This window comes from Dendropsophus ebraccatus, chromosome 1, assembly GCF_027789765.1.
Source record: "Dendropsophus ebraccatus isolate aDenEbr1 chromosome 1, aDenEbr1.pat, whole genome shotgun sequence".
NCBI classification, from domain to species: Eukaryota; Metazoa; Chordata; class Amphibia; order Anura; family Hylidae; genus Dendropsophus; species Dendropsophus ebraccatus.
The window spans coordinates 17,509,342-17,526,913 of NC_091454.1; the positions used below are offsets into that span (position 1 = coordinate 17,509,342).

General features: G+C 42.3%; 1 long non-coding RNA gene across 1 annotated transcript in view; it reads left to right on the forward strand.

Moving 5' to 3' along the window:
* Positions 1-15,849, forward strand: part of LOC138772423 (uncharacterized) — a 59,938-nt gene extending 44,089 nt beyond the window's left edge. The window contains exon 3 of the long non-coding RNA XR_011359767.1: positions 15,703-15,849. This is a non-coding gene — a long non-coding RNA (uncharacterized lncRNA). The remainder of the gene's footprint in view (positions 1-15,702) is intronic.
* The last annotated feature ends 1,723 nt before the right edge of the window (positions 15,850-17,572 follow it).

Here is a 17,572-nt window from a genome sequence, read left to right on the forward strand (position 1 = left end):
CTGCTCTGGACAGTTCCTGACATGGACAGAGGTGGCAGCAGAGAGCACTGTGTCAGACTGGAAAAAATACATCACTTCCTGCAGGACATACAGCAGCTGATAAGTACTGGAAGACGATATTTAAAAGAAGTAAATTACAAATCCATATAACTTTTTGAAACCCGTTAATATGAAAGAAAAAGATTTTCGCTGGATAACCCCTTTAAGCGTTCTTCTATTATGGACAGCCATCTCCATCCCTCTGGATGTAATATTAGTTAGCACGTTCTCCCCATTGCCTTGTTCTCTCCCGGTAGCTTCTGTCTCTGCTATTAATAATGTTCTGTTCCGCTGTTTTTCTGTAACACACATGCTGTCATCTCTGATGGTTACGCAGCCCCTTGGCTGGAGATCTGTGCTTCCTAGCTCTGTTCTAGGAAAAGGCACTGCCAAAAAGCACGGACTGTGTGAGTGCCGCAGCACAGCCAGCTGATTCCTAGTATTCCGTCTATAGATGCTTCTCTTGTATATTACTGCTATTTGTAGAATTGTGGTCAGCTATGATTCTTCGGGGGTTCCATCCATCTTGTATCCAGCAGCCACTGAGAGGTAAACACTGGGGTATCTGGGGCCCACCAGAGGAAATGATCATGGGGCCCACCAATGAAGAACCAGTGAAAAAATTACTTCAGTAAGTATTACTGCAGGTTCTAAAGCTGGGGGCCCACCGGAGGATTGTCCGCTCCTCTGGTGGGCCAGTCCGGCACTGGGGGCAAATGAGGTAATCGTCCCTTGGTCTCCACTATGTAAAGACCTCCAGCAAGGTGTCCAAGGCAGAGTATCTACTAATAAAATGCTTTGATGTGGTTGTTGCCATAGGTTGCCTGCGGAGGTCGGCACTTTGTAGAGCTCATTGAATGTTACTGCTTTTAAAGGGAACCTGCCATGCTAAAAATACAGTTCAATCTGCAGCCACCATGTTATAGAGCAGGAGGAGCTGAACAGATAGATATATAGTTTTGTGGGAAAATTTTCAGTATAACGTGTGATTTAGTTATGTCAACCTCTGTTTAGTAGTCAAATGGGCAGTCCTACTCTGTGATGGATAACATCTCTGTGCCTATCCTGTAACTTTTTTTTCTCAAAACTATATGTCAATCTGCTCAGCTCCTCCTGCTCTATAATTTGATGACTGAAGATTGGATTTGATATCCAAAGTGACCGCTTCCCTTTAAGGTCCCATTTTATATTATATTTTATATTATATATTTATACTATATTATTTGTGCTCTGTATAGGGGATGGGCAAAGATCCAGCGCACATTAGGGTCCTTTTACATGGTAAGGCTTATTGCCAAACATCGTCAGGATTGATCGTGCATTGTGAAGTGGAAGGCTTGCTTGTCCGTGTGACTAACTAGTACTGGGCGGATCAGTCTAAATGTCCCGGTTCGGCAATGTTCTCTGAACCCGAACACTTGGCGTTTGGTTCCCTGAGGGTGCAGAAGTTGAATGAAGGCCAAGGGCTGCCAGGAAAAATGGATGTTCTAGGACTCCCCATGGCGGCAACCAAATTCTCCAGCTGCAGGAAACCAAAAAGCCAAGTGTTCGGGTTCGAAAAACGTTGCAAAAAAACAAACAGTTTGCAGATTGGCTCAACACTAGTGCTAATCTTTCTCTCCACCAACATTATCTGTCTGTGGAGAGTCAGGAGGAACCAATGCAACTTAGGGTCCTATTCAACGGGCCGAGCAGAGCCCGATCAACATGTAAACGAGCGCCGATCTGCTAGATTGGCGCTCGTTTACTGGGCCTATTCCACGGCCCGACAATCGATTAGCGAGAGCTGCGCGGTTATCGTTACCGATGTCCTTGCAGCCCTTGTTTCATACATTACCTGTCCAGACAGCAGGTCTTCTTCTCCCAGTCCCGCGCCGCAGCAGCTTCGGAACGTCCTGTCTGAACTGACAGACCGCTCAGCCAATCACTGGCCGCGGCGGTCCCGGACAGTGATTGGCTGAGCGGTCTGTCAGGTCAGACAGGCCGCTCCAAAGCTGCTGTGGCGCGGGACTGGGAGAAGGAGAAGACTTGCAGCCTGGACAGGTAATGTATGATGCTTGTGAAATCGATGCGCGATGCGCGGGTGGCAACCGATTTTAGGTTTGAACCTAAATTAATGATCAGCCGATGACACAATCATAGGCTGATCGTTCTCTCTATTTCACGGAGTGATAATTGGCCGAATCGGGCCGATTCGGCCGATTATCGCTCCGTGGAATAGGCCCCTTAGTCAACCAAACCCATCGAAGGTGGCTGCTTTGGCCAATTCTAGCCTAAGATGTATGGAGGTTTTGGGTATCGTAGCAAACTGGGAAAAGTGGTCTTGGCTTCTAGCACCATTGGTCTTGGCATCACCTCAGACTGCCCTTCCCATTTGGAAGCATTGAAGACCTTCAAAAAGGGATGGCAAAGTTGGATGATCTTTGCTGTTCACCATTGGTACCTTGAGTCTCTACGTGAACATATATGTGTTTATGGGAAGAGTTCTCATTGGAAAGGACATTATTTCTATCATTGCCATCAAGTAGAAGGAACCAGATTTGAATATTCATTGGAGGATTCCATAAGTTAATATAGGAATGTTTGTGTTGTCCGGGTGCCAAGAACATTGCAGCCCCCAACCACCTCCCGTTTACAGCAGAACCCCCTCGCGGACACGTTTGATATTCCAGCCGGTGGTATTTCTCATTGGACCAAAGTTAGAGAATCTCATAAGCCTCTTCAATTAGGATCCTAAGTCTTCATTCATAAGATGATGGTATATATAGCTTGTGTTGTCCAAACAGGACGGGGCTGCTAGGCATAAAGACAGGAGTTATAGGGGCAGGGGATATTTTTAACCCTCCATGAATAACACAATAAATTAACCGTGACAGCACATTCCCAATGAAAGGGCACCTAGAGGACTTCAAGGCTGGTCCATCACATTGGAGGGGGACAGACGTTATGTCAGGGCCGGGGCCCCAGTGGTATTGTGTTACCAGAAGCCAACGCAGTCTGTGGGAAAAATCTCTGGAAAAACTGGACGGCTTCCCCGTTTTCATGAACTTTTTTGAACTTTAATGTAACGATGGTCTCGGCCTAGTTCCCTATGGGAAATTCTCATCCAGATGTTGTAACCTACCCGCATTGTGACAACAGATGAATGCCGACATCAGTCCGTGGCAATCTCTGACCGTTATGGCTGGAGCATGGACACATGAAAAGATAGATAGATAGATAGATAGATAGATAGATAGATAGATAGATAGATAGGAGATAGATAGATAGATAGATAGGAGATAGATAGATAGATAGATAGATAGATAGATAGATAGATAGATAGATAATAGAGAGATAGGAGATAGATAGATAGGAGATAGATAGATAGGAGATAGATAGATAGATAGATAGATAGATAGATAGATAGATAGATAGATAGATAGATAATAGAGAGATAGGAGATAGATAGATAGATAGATAGATAGATAGATAGATAGATAGATAGATAATAGATGATAGATAGATAGATAGATAATAGATGATAGATAATAGATGATAGATAGATAGATAGATAGATAGATAGATAGATAGATAGATAGATAGATAGGAGATAGATAGATATGAGGCAGATAATAGTAAGTGTAGCCATATAACCAGTCTGGTTCCTCCCCCTGTTGTTGAGGAGTGCGGCACCAGGCTCGGCCCAGACCTTGGCTGGCAGAGAATGCAGCAGTATTGATCACCGGTGAAATGGAAGGGATAATGATACCCAAGGGCGTTCTCTTCTAGCTGCCTTAGCAGAACACCCTCTGTAGCCCTCAGGAAATTGCTGGATCACTGTACCTAATAGAAATCTCATTCTGCTTGACGGTGCAGTTTCTGGGAGGACGGCAGTAAGGAATAACCCTAAAGTTTAGTCAGAATACGTCACCGCCTTCCATGTGAGGTTGCCACCCATCCCGATACTGGTTATAGTCTGATCCCCCCGCTGCCTTCTCTCTGATAGCTGATCACTCCTAATCTCCTCGCTTCCTTCCTCGTGTTATAGGTGTCATCCTGAACTCATATAACTTCTCTTGCTTTCTGTTGTATTAGTTGTGGAGGCCTGAAACAAGTCTATGCCGCATATAATGCAGTATACTGTATAGCAGCTTATCATAGTGCCCATAGGCCTCAATGCAAAATCTATAGCAGGGTCCTCACCTTCTATATGGCATTTATAGTACTGGCGTCTGCTTTAAAGAGTCACTGTCGTATTTTTTTTTTTTGCAGAAATCAATAGTCCAGGCGATTTTAAGAAACTTTGTAATTGGGTTTATTAGCTAAATCTGCCATTATCTGCATGTAAAAAGCCTTTTCCCAGGTCTCCCCCTCCTTCCTCTTTTTCATCCACTCTGAAAAATCTGAAAATTGTGACTTGTTGCAGGAGTCGTACTCTGTCTGCTCTAGGGAGAGGGGAGGGGGGAGGAGGAAGGAGGGAGTTAGCCGGCAGCAGAAAGCAGATAACAGAGGATTACAGGCATGGAGCTGGGTGACAGCTGTAATCCAGCTCAGACAGGTCACTGGTGATGGTCAGAACAGATAACGGGTGAGGGATTTGTAGATTAACTCTTTGTTGTCCTGTTTTGGTATTTTCTTTAGCTCTCTCCATAGGAGAACAATGAAGACAGGGGGGAGAGCTTCAAACTGCTTTTTCATGATAAAAATGCATTTTTCGGATAATAAACCCAATTACAAAGTTTCTTAAAATCGCCTGGACTATTGATTTCTGCAAAAAAAAATTCACGACAGTGACACTTTAAGGGATACTCTGGTGAATTTTTTTTCAACTGGTATCAGAAAGCTTTGTAAATATATATAGATTTAAATACCTTCAGTCTTCCCATACTTATAAGCTGCTGTATGTCCTGCAGGAAGTGGTGTATTCTTTCCAGTCTGACACAGTGCTCTCTGCTGCCACCTCTGTCTATGTCAGGAACTGTCCAGAGCAGCAGCAAATTCTTTTCTGCTCTGGAAAGTTCCTGACATGGACAGAGGTGGCAGCAGAGAGCACTGTGTCAGACTGGAAAGAATACACCACTTTCTGTAGGGCATACAGCAGCTGATAAGTACTGGAAAATTTTTAAATGGAAGTAAATTACACATCTCTATTAGTGATGAGCGAATACTGTTCGTATAAGCGTTCAAATCCCCCAGCTTCCGGTTTCACACTTCAAATGGTCAAATAGATGTTTTTCACTAATCGAATAATTGTTCCCATAGACTTTAATGGGATCGGATATTCGATCGAATATTCGAATATCTCACTATCACTAATCTCTATAATGGTGGTTTTACACGGAGCGATAATTCGCCCGATCGCACGATTAACGATTTTGAATGAACGATTTTTTTTTTTTATAACGATCAGCGTTTAGACGGAACGATACATCGTACGGAAAAATCGTTTTGCGATCGCTTAAGCCTATCTCATACATAGGTGAAATCCTTGAAAGACTGTTTACATGGAACGATCTGCGAATTTTTTGCGAACGATCAATGACGATTTGAGAAGTTGTTGAAAGATCAAAATGAACAATTCTCGCTCGTCGCTTGATCGTTCGCTGCATTTACGCTGCTACGATTATCGTTCGAATTCGACCGTTATCGTGCTAATTCGAACGATAAATCGTTCCGTGTAAAACCACCATAACTTTTTAAATCCAGTTGATATGAAAGATTTTTTTTGTTGTTGTTTTTTTGCTGTAGTACCCCTTTAAGTGTTTAATTTTAAAGGAGAAATTAAGCATTACACTGTTTTATTTCAAATCTATGGGTGTTCCATGGTGGAGGACAGGACAGGTCTGAACAGAGGACCTTCTATGAACCCTGAATTCACCAATTGGGTGTATAAAAAGTGTTGCTAATGTAGACCTTTCATCATATCCAAAAGTTTACTCCAAACAATCCATAGACATTCGCGGAGAATGACATCATCTTCTTAACCACTATCAGGATCAGAGATGGGCCAACCTATGATGTAAGATTAGGCTACTATGATATAAGATTAGGCTAATTCATTCCAGACATAGCGCCGCACCTGGCTATAGGATGTGTCTGGTACTGCAGCACAGCTTTATTGAAGTGAATGAGGCTGAGCTGTGATACCATAAATAACCTGTGGATGAGTGTGGCGCTGTTTCAACAATTTGGTTTTGCCCTCCACACAACCCCTTTAACTATATCCAATGAATCAGCTACTTAGAATAATCCTATTAATATCATATAAGAATCTATTGCCCATGATCGATAGCTTCATTCTATGACGGACCATGGGAATTTATATGATGACGTGTCTCATATAACGCCAATGGTCTGATCCAGTTACTATGCGGAGACTAATGTCCGGCTTCCCTATGAATAGTGATTCAGCAGCCGTCTCATTTTGACCCCATTCTGTCTGATCACAGCCCGCAGATGATGTACGTGATCTGCGTGGTTTACGAGACGTAATTTATGTCCAGAAAGGGGAAGCGGATTCAGAAGGTTGTGCAATACGTCAATACTGGAAGGCAAGTCAGGTCGCCGAATGCAGATTTAGCCGCGTATTCCCGCTAACGTCTGCGCGGTACAACTAATGCTGCATGGTTCTATTCGTCTGCATTACGTCCAAAACCAAGCGGGCCGCATTTGATTACCTGTGGCTGAAGAAGTTGGAGGCCGCCCTAAGGCTGCCTGGAAAACATGGATACAGCCATAGGCAATAGACTGTATCCATGTTTTCCAGGACTCCAACTTCTTCAGCAACTGGTAATCAAATGCCGCCCGTTCGGGTTCAGACGGAACTGAGCATGCTGATATTCCGCATTTTCCCTCCCATTGTTGATAGCTCTAGGTTATCGACCACGGCTCTGCTGTAAAAGCAGTGGTCTGGCTGATGTATATGTCGCTATTGTATATATATATATATATATATATATATATATATATATATATATATATATATATATTACAGTGTATATATATATATACACTGTGGGGGAGGTTTATCAAACATGGTGTAAAGTGAAACTGGCTCAGTTGCCCCTAGCAACCAATCAGATTCCACCTATCATTTTCCAAAGAATCTGTGAGGAATAAAAGGTGGAATCTAATTGGTTGCTAGGGGCAACTGAGCCAGGTCTAATTTACACCATGTTTGATAAATCTCCCCCTATATATCTAAACATCTACATTATAGCTATATGTACACACACACTCCATCCAGACCACTGCTTTTAGAGCAGAGCTGTGGCCGGTAACCTAGACAAGGCGCTGTCAGTTATGGGAGGTAAAGAGCAGCATATCAGGAGAAGGAGGCAAGTTTGCTAAATGAATTTATTTGCAAAAATTAAAAAGGTCCTAGAGGCAATAATAACTTTTGATATGTTGCTTCCCATTATGAGACTAACAATTCCTTCCATACTTGGTATTATCTATTAGCTCTCCTTCCCCCAGTTCTGAGCTGCTGCTTTCTGCTGAGGACACAAAAATCTGTGTGAGCTAATCTCTCTGTTTCCCCCTTCTCCCTTCTGAGACGGCTGATGTACACAAGTCCCTGGCAGACTTTATCTGCAACATTGTAGCTTCTTTGTAATGCTGGGAGGGTTAATCTGAGGTCAAGTTACTGATGAACTCCTTGTAGTTAACCCTCCCGGCATTGCAAAGAAAGCTGCAGATAAAGCTTGCCAGTGGCTTGTGTACATCAACTGTCTAAGAAGAAAGGGGGAGGAAGGGGAGACAGAGAGAAAAGCTCACACACATATTTTTGTGTCTTCAGCAGCAGCTCAGAACTGGTGGAAGGGGAGCGAATAGATATTAAAGTATAAAATGAAATGTTAGCCTCACCATAGGCAGCAACATATGAAAAGTTATGTTTGAGCAAAATATCCCTTTAGCTATGTAAGTTGAGGTGGGAATATCCCTTTAAGGCCCTATTACACAGGCCAAATATGTCAGGCTGATATTAGACCATGTAATAGGGCCAGCAACCATACTATGAACATTTCCTAACGCTCGGGTCTTCAGTACTACAACAATATTGCAACCATGCTGCCATCTTGGAGAGTTGCACTTACAATAGTGAAATAGTGAAAATCTCTCCCGCTCTGTAGCCCAGGGGTAGATTCATGTAAATAGAATTTGCTGGAAATTATGCAGAAGAAGAATGGAACCCTCCAACCCACCAGTAAATCAGTCCTGGAATAACTGCGTGGTCCATATCTAAGGATCAATACCCAGCATGCACGTGAATCCATACCAGAGCTCAGATAAATGAATTACTACAGAGTAGTTACCCCATCCCCCACTTATAACCGTGTGAGCTAAAAAAAAGTGCAAAACCCGTCGACTGGATTATATTTTTTCCTTATTCTATTATGAGGGTTTAATGGCGAGACATTTTTAGTGCTTTAATTGTACTAACAGGGGCAGAATTTATATGTTATTGCATATATATATATATATATATATATATATATATATATATATGGAGATTTATCAAACATGGTATAAAGTGAAACTGGCCCTAGCAACCAATCAGATTCCACCTTTCATTTTCCAAAGAGTCTGTGAGGAATGAAAGGTGGAATCTGATTGGTTGCTAGGGGCAACTGAGCCAGTTTCACTTTACACCATTTTTGATAAATCTCCCCCATGGTGTAAAGTAAAACTGGCTCAGTTGCCCCTAGCAACCAATCAGATTCCACTTTTCATTCCTCACAGACTCTTTGGAAAGTGAAAGGTTGAATCTGATTGGTTGTTAGGGGCAACTGAGCCAGTTTCACAGATAGATCTCCCCCTTCATAACCCTACTACACATACTGTCCACCTTCTTTTGGACCACCGTATATATGTTATACTTTCCCTTTAAGAGGCAGAATCTCGCACTAAACAGTCATTTTTACCTTCATTCTTTTCGTCTGAAAATTTTCCTGTTCCCGGTTTAGTCATCCTTCATGCTCGGGAAGCGTTTTTTCCTGTCAATCTCCTGTCAAAAGTTCTTTTCACGGCGGCTCCTGTTCTTATCGCTAATAGGGATTTGTCTATATATAAAGAGGAACATTTCTAATCACCTATCATTTCTTGTAAGCACAATAGCACCAGCCATCTTCTTCTAGAAGGAGCATCAGTCTGCTCTCAAACCATTGTGTGCTCACGTCTCTGGTAAACTACAAAGAATCAGAAGAGTGAAAAACAATATGGCCGCCATGGTGTCTTATAGGGGTTAGCGCCCACCTAAGTTTTTTTCTATACTTTTCTAAGACACCTTTAAGGGGTACTCAGGCGAAAATCTTTCTCAAATCAACTGGTGTCAGAAAGTTATATTGATTTTTAATCTACTTCTATTTAAAAATCTCAAGCCTTCCAGTACTGATCAGCTGCTGTATGTCCTGCATTCTTTCCAGTCTGACACAGTGTTCTCTGCTGCCATCGCTGTCCATGTCAGGAACTGTCCAAAGCAGGAGATGTTTTCTATGTGGATTTGCTACTACTTTGGACAGTTCCTGACATGGACAGAGGGGGCAGCAGAGGGCACTGTGTGAGACTGGAAAGAATACATCGCTTCCTGCAGGACATACAGCAGCTGATAAGTACTGAAAGACTGGAGATTTTTAAATAGTAGTAATTTACAAATTAGTGAAACACCAATTTTACCTAAACTCCCCCCCCCCCCCCCAAAGTGTTCTTATAACTCAATAGTTAAACCTACAAAAATCCCATGCGAAGCCTAAAACGCAGCCCTTCCTGTTTGCAGACACATGCACAATCTCAAACTGCAGACTCTTTCCAAGGACTGTAACAGTCTTAATGTTTCTCTTCCTTTTACATTTTTAATGAGGCCATTTGTTAGGCCAGATTTTTCATTTTAATATCTCTGCAAGACAGGAGACGTATACTATAGCTTCCTGCCTATATATCACCGCTATCTAAAAGAGCATTAAGGGGTCTAGAGGGAGAGGAGGAGCGGGGGGCCTAGCTAGAGGGTGTACACCAGTTGTAGTTGTAACCGATGGTGTAGAAACCTCAGAGTAAGCATTTAATTTCCCTGCAGTGCCGCCACAGGTGAGATGAATTATTACACAGGCCCTGTTCAATTCTATAGGTGGTCTGTTCAATGCAGGACGGGACAGGTCCTCCAGAACAGGAGACACTCTTGGATCCTCAGCACAAGCCTCCATCTATTGCCTCAAAATGTCATAATGGGGGGTAAAACATTGTTTTTTCTAAAAAAGGACAACTTCTATGGGGATATTTCAACGACAGATATTTATGCAATATTTGTAGGACAGGCCCTAAATCTTGAATATTTGAGGGTCCAGCTGGGTTAAGCCCCCTAGAACCCAAAACAAAAAAAAAAGTGGATGGGTGGTCAGCTAGCAGAGACCAATCTCAATTTGCCGTGAGCCGTACCAGGGTATGTCAGGTACGTTGAACCTGATGGACTCTTGTCTTCTTTCAGCCTTATTAACTATGTCACTATGTTACTGTGGTGTGCTAGGAGTATATATTTACAGGAATGGCGGGTAACAACTAGAGATGAGCGATTGATTTGATTACCAGTGGCTGAAGAAGTTGGATGCAGCCCTAGAGGGTCCTGGAAAACACGGATACAGTCTGTGGACTATATAGGGGGAGATTTATCAAACATGGTGTAAAGTGAAACTGGCCCAGTTGCCCCTAGCAACCAATCAGATTCCACCTTTCATTTTCCAAAGAGTCTGTGAGGAATGAAAGGTGGAATCTGATTGGTTGCTAGGGGCAACTGAGCCAGTTTCACTTTACACCATGTTTGATAAATCTCCCCCTATGTGTATTAGCATGTATCGAACATGGTGTAAAGTGAAACTGGCTCAGTTGCCCCTAGCAACCAATCAGATTCCACCTTTCATTCCTCACAGACTCTTTGGAAAATGAAAGGTGGAATCTGATTGGTTGCTAGGGGCAACTGAGCCAGTTTCACTTTACAACATGTTTGATAAATCTCCCCCTATGGCTGTATCCATGTTTTCCAAGCAGCTTTAGACTATATTCACACTCTAAAAAAGACCGGCCTTTCCGTGACCCCGGCAGCACCGTCCGGATGATCTTTATGACCGTTGTGTTCTGATGCGGGTGCAACAGCGCGCGCCCGCACCAGAACACTCCACAGGACACAATGTAGCAAGCGGCCGGAGCCGCTTGCTTTATTGTGTGAACCAACAGGGTTTCCTACGGCTGCAATTCACTGAATTGCGGCCGCAGAAAACTGACATGTCAGTTATTTGCGGGTCCGCATGGGATCCCGGCTGGAGTGTATACAATGTGTATACGCTCCGGCCGGGATCCCATAGCAGATAGGGCAGTGTTCACAGGCGCATAAAGTACGGCCGTTGTTGCCATACTTTTATGTAGTGTGAACATAGCCTTAGGCTGCATCCAACTTCTTCAGTCACCGGTAATCAAATACAGAGCGTTTTGATTCATCCGAACCAGAGCGCACTCGAGGTTTACTCATCTCTAGTGACAACTAATATGGCTGCCATCACAGCTCCCACGGCAGTTGTCATCCAGTCCTGAATGGTATATACCTTAGGTATGCATATGGACGAGTATAAAAAAAAATGTGCACATTTTTGTGCAAAATTTAGCTTTTCAGCCTAGAAATCTGGCAGGCAAATCTTGATCAATTTCTCCCATAGAGAATACATTGTTACGTACATAACCAGACAGACTGGCTGGTTCAATAACTAGGAAAGGCAAGTGCCGGCCTAGAGCTGTCATGACAGCCGCATAAACAGCCGTCCAGCCTGCCCAGGATGGAGTGTGCTGCATTATTTATTATGTACAATATATGAAGCTCTCTCCTCGTATGCAACAAAGGGCTGAAAGGGCAAGAAAACACAGGAGTGAACTAGGCCCTTAAAGGGATATTCCTATCCCTGTTTGCAGTCTCCAGGGTAATTGGGGGGGGGGGGGGGGCAGCTGAAGCTGAAGACGTTACACAACTTGCTGCTATAGAACCAGTAATGGTTAGTAAGAAACCTGCTGTAATACACTATGGGGGTGAAAAAACTGGTGTAAAGTAGAATTCTTAGTTGCCCCTAGCCCCTAGGTTCAACCATTTGGACTCCCGCTGATCATGATTGATCAGATTGACGGTCTATCCACAGATAATAGTACGATCACTATCACTGATTGGGGTCGAAAGCAATTGGCTCCGTTCACTCCGTGTAGTGGTCGGACCTGGTACTGGTGCCATTCATTTGAACAGAAGTTAACCTGCAGTTACACATTGATACCACTAAACAGCAAATAGAGCTACCTGCTTATGGCCCCATTACCTGTGTAGTGAGAACAAAAACACCAGAATGCTCTGCACATGCCTGGTCAACACTCTCATTCCCCATGTGGCTTTTGAAAATTGCCAAGCGGGAACAATTTTCTCAGTATCGGCAAGGGGTTCCAGTAATCATCAGGAACCTGTGTTCTGTCTTGCTGTGACTGTTACTAGAGACAGATTTCCCCTAACAACAGGCAGATAAGTAGAATGCAGATAAGGAGACACCTAGTGGCCAAAACTTTAGGGCTGTTTTTACTAGAAGTTTTTTCTCAGTATCGGCAGGGGTTCCAGTAATCAGACCCCCACCAATCACTTTGTTATCAATCGGATAGGGGATAATTTTAAGATGGGAAAATCCTTTTAGGTATTTATAGCACCCATAGTATGCTAGGGGTCTTCACAGTATGTCTGATTTCATATTGGGACCATCCACAAATGGAAAGCACCCTTATAGCCAAGATAAAAAAAAATCAGACCCCTTTCAGCAGCTGCCTGACACCAGCACTCTTGGAGAAGTAGGTCCTGCTCCCCCATCTCAATTTCATTACACTTTTCAGTACCTTATTTGTTCAAATGAGAGCACTTACTGGCCACATCCCGGTGCAGGCCTCAACACCTATGACAATGGGGACAACCCAGAATGGGCCCCTCTGTGTCTCTCTATGGGCTACCTCTGTAGTACATAGACCACTACAAAGCTATGTACCCCCATATAGAGAATTAGTATTGATAGGGTCAAGTTAACCCCCCAGTGGCCAGACTGTGCTCTGTTGAAGGGGTTGAAATTATACTTACCGCTCTGGTCTTCTATCTTAACTAACCGATTTTCTCGAGACTCTACTCGAGACTCTAGCTAATCAGTAGCTGGGGCGGAACACCGCTGCAGCCGCTGATCTGATTGGCTTAGTAGAAGACCTGAGCGGTAAGTATAAATTCTCGATCGAGCACTCTGATGTTCAGGTAAGTATAATTTCTCGATTGTGCACCCTGATGTTAAGGTATGTATAATCTCTTGATCAAGCACCCTGATGTTCAGATAAGTATAAATTCTCGATTAAGCACCAGATGTTCAGGTAAGTATAATTTCACAATTGAGCATTCTGATGTTCGGGTAAGTATAATTTCTCGATCAAGCACCCTAATGTTCGGGTAGGTATAATTTCTTAATCGAGCACCCTGATGTTCGGGTAGGTATAATTTCTTAATCGAGCACCCTGATGTTCAGGTAAGTATAATTTCTCGATCAAGCACCCAAATGTTCGGGTAGGTATAATTTCTTGATCGAGCACCCTGATGTTCTTGTGAGTATAATTCCTCGATCAAGCACCTTAATGTTCAGGTAAGTATAATTTCTCGATCGGGCACCATGCTTGACCGAGCATGCTCGCTCAACTCTACAGAGAATACCAGCCAAAATTGGAACGACTAACAGAACACACATTTTTAAATTGTTTTTTTTTTTCTGTACAATTTGCACAATGGTCCCTCTAAAATTGTGAATGTTGGCAAGTATGATGGAGGCGCCATACAGCGACAAATGGAATGCTATAATACTACCCTTAAAAAAAAAAAAAAAAAGTACAACATGACTACATACTACAAAGACTACTTGTAACAAAGCCAATAGTAATTTCGCCAGACAACCAAATATAATAAAAACAGGGCTGGTTCCTAGCACTAAATACAAACCTGTCAAGCAGAGCTCCCTATTATCTCCGTCCTCAGTGTGTGCTGAATGTTGTGTCAAGTGTGAATTGTATCCTTGTGTTCCACATTTGTACAGCAAACTATTATAACAGCCCGAGCTCTTGTGCTGCTGTTTGCTGTTACATTGTACTTTCTGATACATAATACCCGTCCAGCAACTTTCGAGTGACATCAGATACACAGTGTCTGGTCTCCTTTCCTTATTTATATAGCACATAATAAGTGGGATACAATGTCGTATGCTGACATTCTATGAAACCATCATGGCAGTAGTGACTGTGCCAAGTCAGTCCTATGTGAGTAGCGGGATGAACATCGAACATAGGACATAGATAACTGTTCCATTTGAATTCAGATTTATTTAGAGCCTACCTATCATTTACCTGCATGGGTGGCATGTGGATGGAAAAGAGGGCGACTGCCATACTGGCTATGAGCAAAAAAGGAAAGAATCAGCAACAGCACAGCCAGGAAGGGTTAAGCTAAGCACTTAGGAAGCCTTGATTTACCTTTCAGAGACAGTGAAGATGCTCTGGGGGATAGGGGAAGCCTTAGCTTCCAGGTACACATCCCAAAACCATTTCCCTCTCCTGCACAGATCAGTAGCTAAGCCCCGCCCCAATACCTGTGTCTGTCTTGCTGTGACTGTTACTAGAGACAGATTTCCCCTAACAACAGGCAAAGGACAGTAGAATGCAGATTAGGTACACATCCCAAAATTATTTCCCTCTCCTGCACAGATTAGGTACACATCCCAAAAACATTTCCCTCTCCTGCACAGATCAGCAGCTGAGCCCTGCCCTATTTCCTGTGTTCTGTCTTGCTGTGACTGTTACTAGAGACAGATTTCCCCTAACAACAGGCAGTGGACAGTAGAATGCAGATAAGAGAGACACCCTTTACGCTGGGCTTACAAATGTCCCCGCAGCTCCTGAGCTCAGAGGATTTATTCAGAGACACGGACAGGCTCCGTGCAAAAATTTTTAAACTGGTGTAGGTTTCAGTATCATTTTTACATGGAAAAAATGATAAATGCGGAGCACGCAGAGGCCGCGCCCCCTCTGCGTGCTGCCGCACGCCCCATAAGGCCCCCTCTCCGCTCCACTGGTGAAGGTGGCGCAGATGGGGCAAAAATACCATTTGCGAATATTTTTACGCCGATCTGCCCCATCTGCACCTAAAAAAGGCATTTACGCCTTTTTATACTTGTCCCCCATAGTGGCCAACACTTTAGGGCTGTTTTTACTGGGAGTTTTTGGTGAATTAAGTATAGTATATGTTAGGAATCAAATCAATAGGATTGCAGGATGGAGATGATTGCTAATAGGGAAGTGAAGAACTCTATTGAGTGCTTCTCCCCCACTTGTTCTTCTGATCAGTGAGACCCCAACCAATTATTTGAAAAGTTATTCTGAATGACAGGTAAACTTTAAGTATGCAAACAAGAGGTTGAATCCTAGTCATAGAGGCGTATCTGACAAAAAACTTTACTTTTGCAGCCCTACATACAGCATTCCCACTTTTATGTTAGCAATGTCCCCAATCATGTGCTGACCTTTCCTCCTGTTGGGACCCCCACCAATCAGCTGCAATCTGCAGGAGGACCTGCTTATAGGTGTTTTATTCTCCTGCAGTGCCCCCACAGGCGAAATGAAGCATTACATGGTGCCTATTGAAGTTAAGTGACTGATGATATAGCTGGATGTGATGGATCCTCCAATAACAGAGACACTCTTTGCAATGGGAATCTGGAGTACAACGGACAGCCATTGGTAAGACTGAGCATCCAACTTTTTATAGGTGCCCAAAAAGCCGCTAACCTGCTTGTTTACGGTCTCCATGTACTAAATGTATGTATACTATAAATAGACTGAACATTACCTTGGGCGATGATGATGTGAGTGATCATTTCACTTATAGTAACAATATTAATAGAGATGAAGAATGCCTCATCCGCAGATGCTATAATCTCATACACAATGTTCTTTATAAATCATCTCAGCAGCAAAGTGTCCCTGGAAATTATTTCAAAGCGTTGGCAGGTCGGCACAATTCAGTATCCTGCCACATGACAATGATTTTATATGAAATGCTTGAAAATTTTCTCATAGATCAGCAGGATTAAATGTTCTGTGCATGATTTATAACACATAATATATACACTAAACACCTTTTTTTATACTATACTATACAGCACTATGCTGTAAGATACCTTACTATAAGATACCTTACTATAAGATACCTTACCAAACTAAACTATGTTGTAAGTAACCTTACTATATAAAACAGCACTACACTATATAATACTACACTAAACAATGCTATACTATACAGCAGTGTAATAAAAATAATAATATTGTATTATACTAAACTATACTACACAGCACTATGTTGTAGGGTATCTTACTATATAAAATACCTTACTAAACTAAACTATTCTGTAAGGTATCTTACTATATGAAAGGGTACCACACTATATAATATAATACTGTATTAAACAATGCTATACTACACAGCAGTGTAATAAAAAATAATATTGTACTATACTAAACTATACTACACAACACTATGATGTAAATTACCTTAAAAAACTGAACTAAACTTTATTATGCTGTAAGGTACCTTACTATATAAAACAGCACTACACTATAAATTACTATAATAAACAATGCTATACTATACAACAGTGTAATAAAATATAATACTATAATACTGTACACTAAACTGAGCTTTACTATCTAAGAATCTACTAAACAGTACTATACAATACTATATCATAGTAAACTAAAAATACAATGCTAGTACCAGCTGGGTGAATATCACTTCCTTTTAATTGGAATGAGGGTATATTCGGGTGTGCCCGCACTCCAATTAGCCATAGCAGACAATGTAAAGTACGGCCTGAGCCACACTTTACATTGTCTGCACAGTCTATTTCTTGTGGCCGCTATTCAATGAATAGCAGCCACACAAAATAGACATAGCAGTTTTCTGTGCGGCCACATGCTTATACACTCCAGACGGGATTCCAAAGTAGTTAATGCTATCGGCTGCTGCGAATAAACAATGGCCGTTGTTGCTGACCTGCAACAATGGCTGTTGTTTAAAAAAAATACAGTGTGTGAACTAGACCTTACTTTACTATACTATGTAAGATTATACTAAGCAATACAATAGTGCCCTAAAAACACAATACTAGGCTATGTTCCCACAACATTAGAACAATGGCTGTCTATCGGTAATGACGACTGCAAATATTACTCATGATCATTATTTACGGCCGCCATTACCAAAAGAAGGCCATCATTCTAACGTTTTGGGAACATAGCCCTATACTAAACAATACCTAATTCAATAGTTTACTAAAACATACAAAACTATACCTAACCAGTACTACACTGTACCAACTACACTATACCAACATGATTTGAGTTTAGGTTGAATGATGGCCACTTTTGGGTGTGACTATTTTTAAATGTCTATTTAATTTTGTTGAAAAGACGG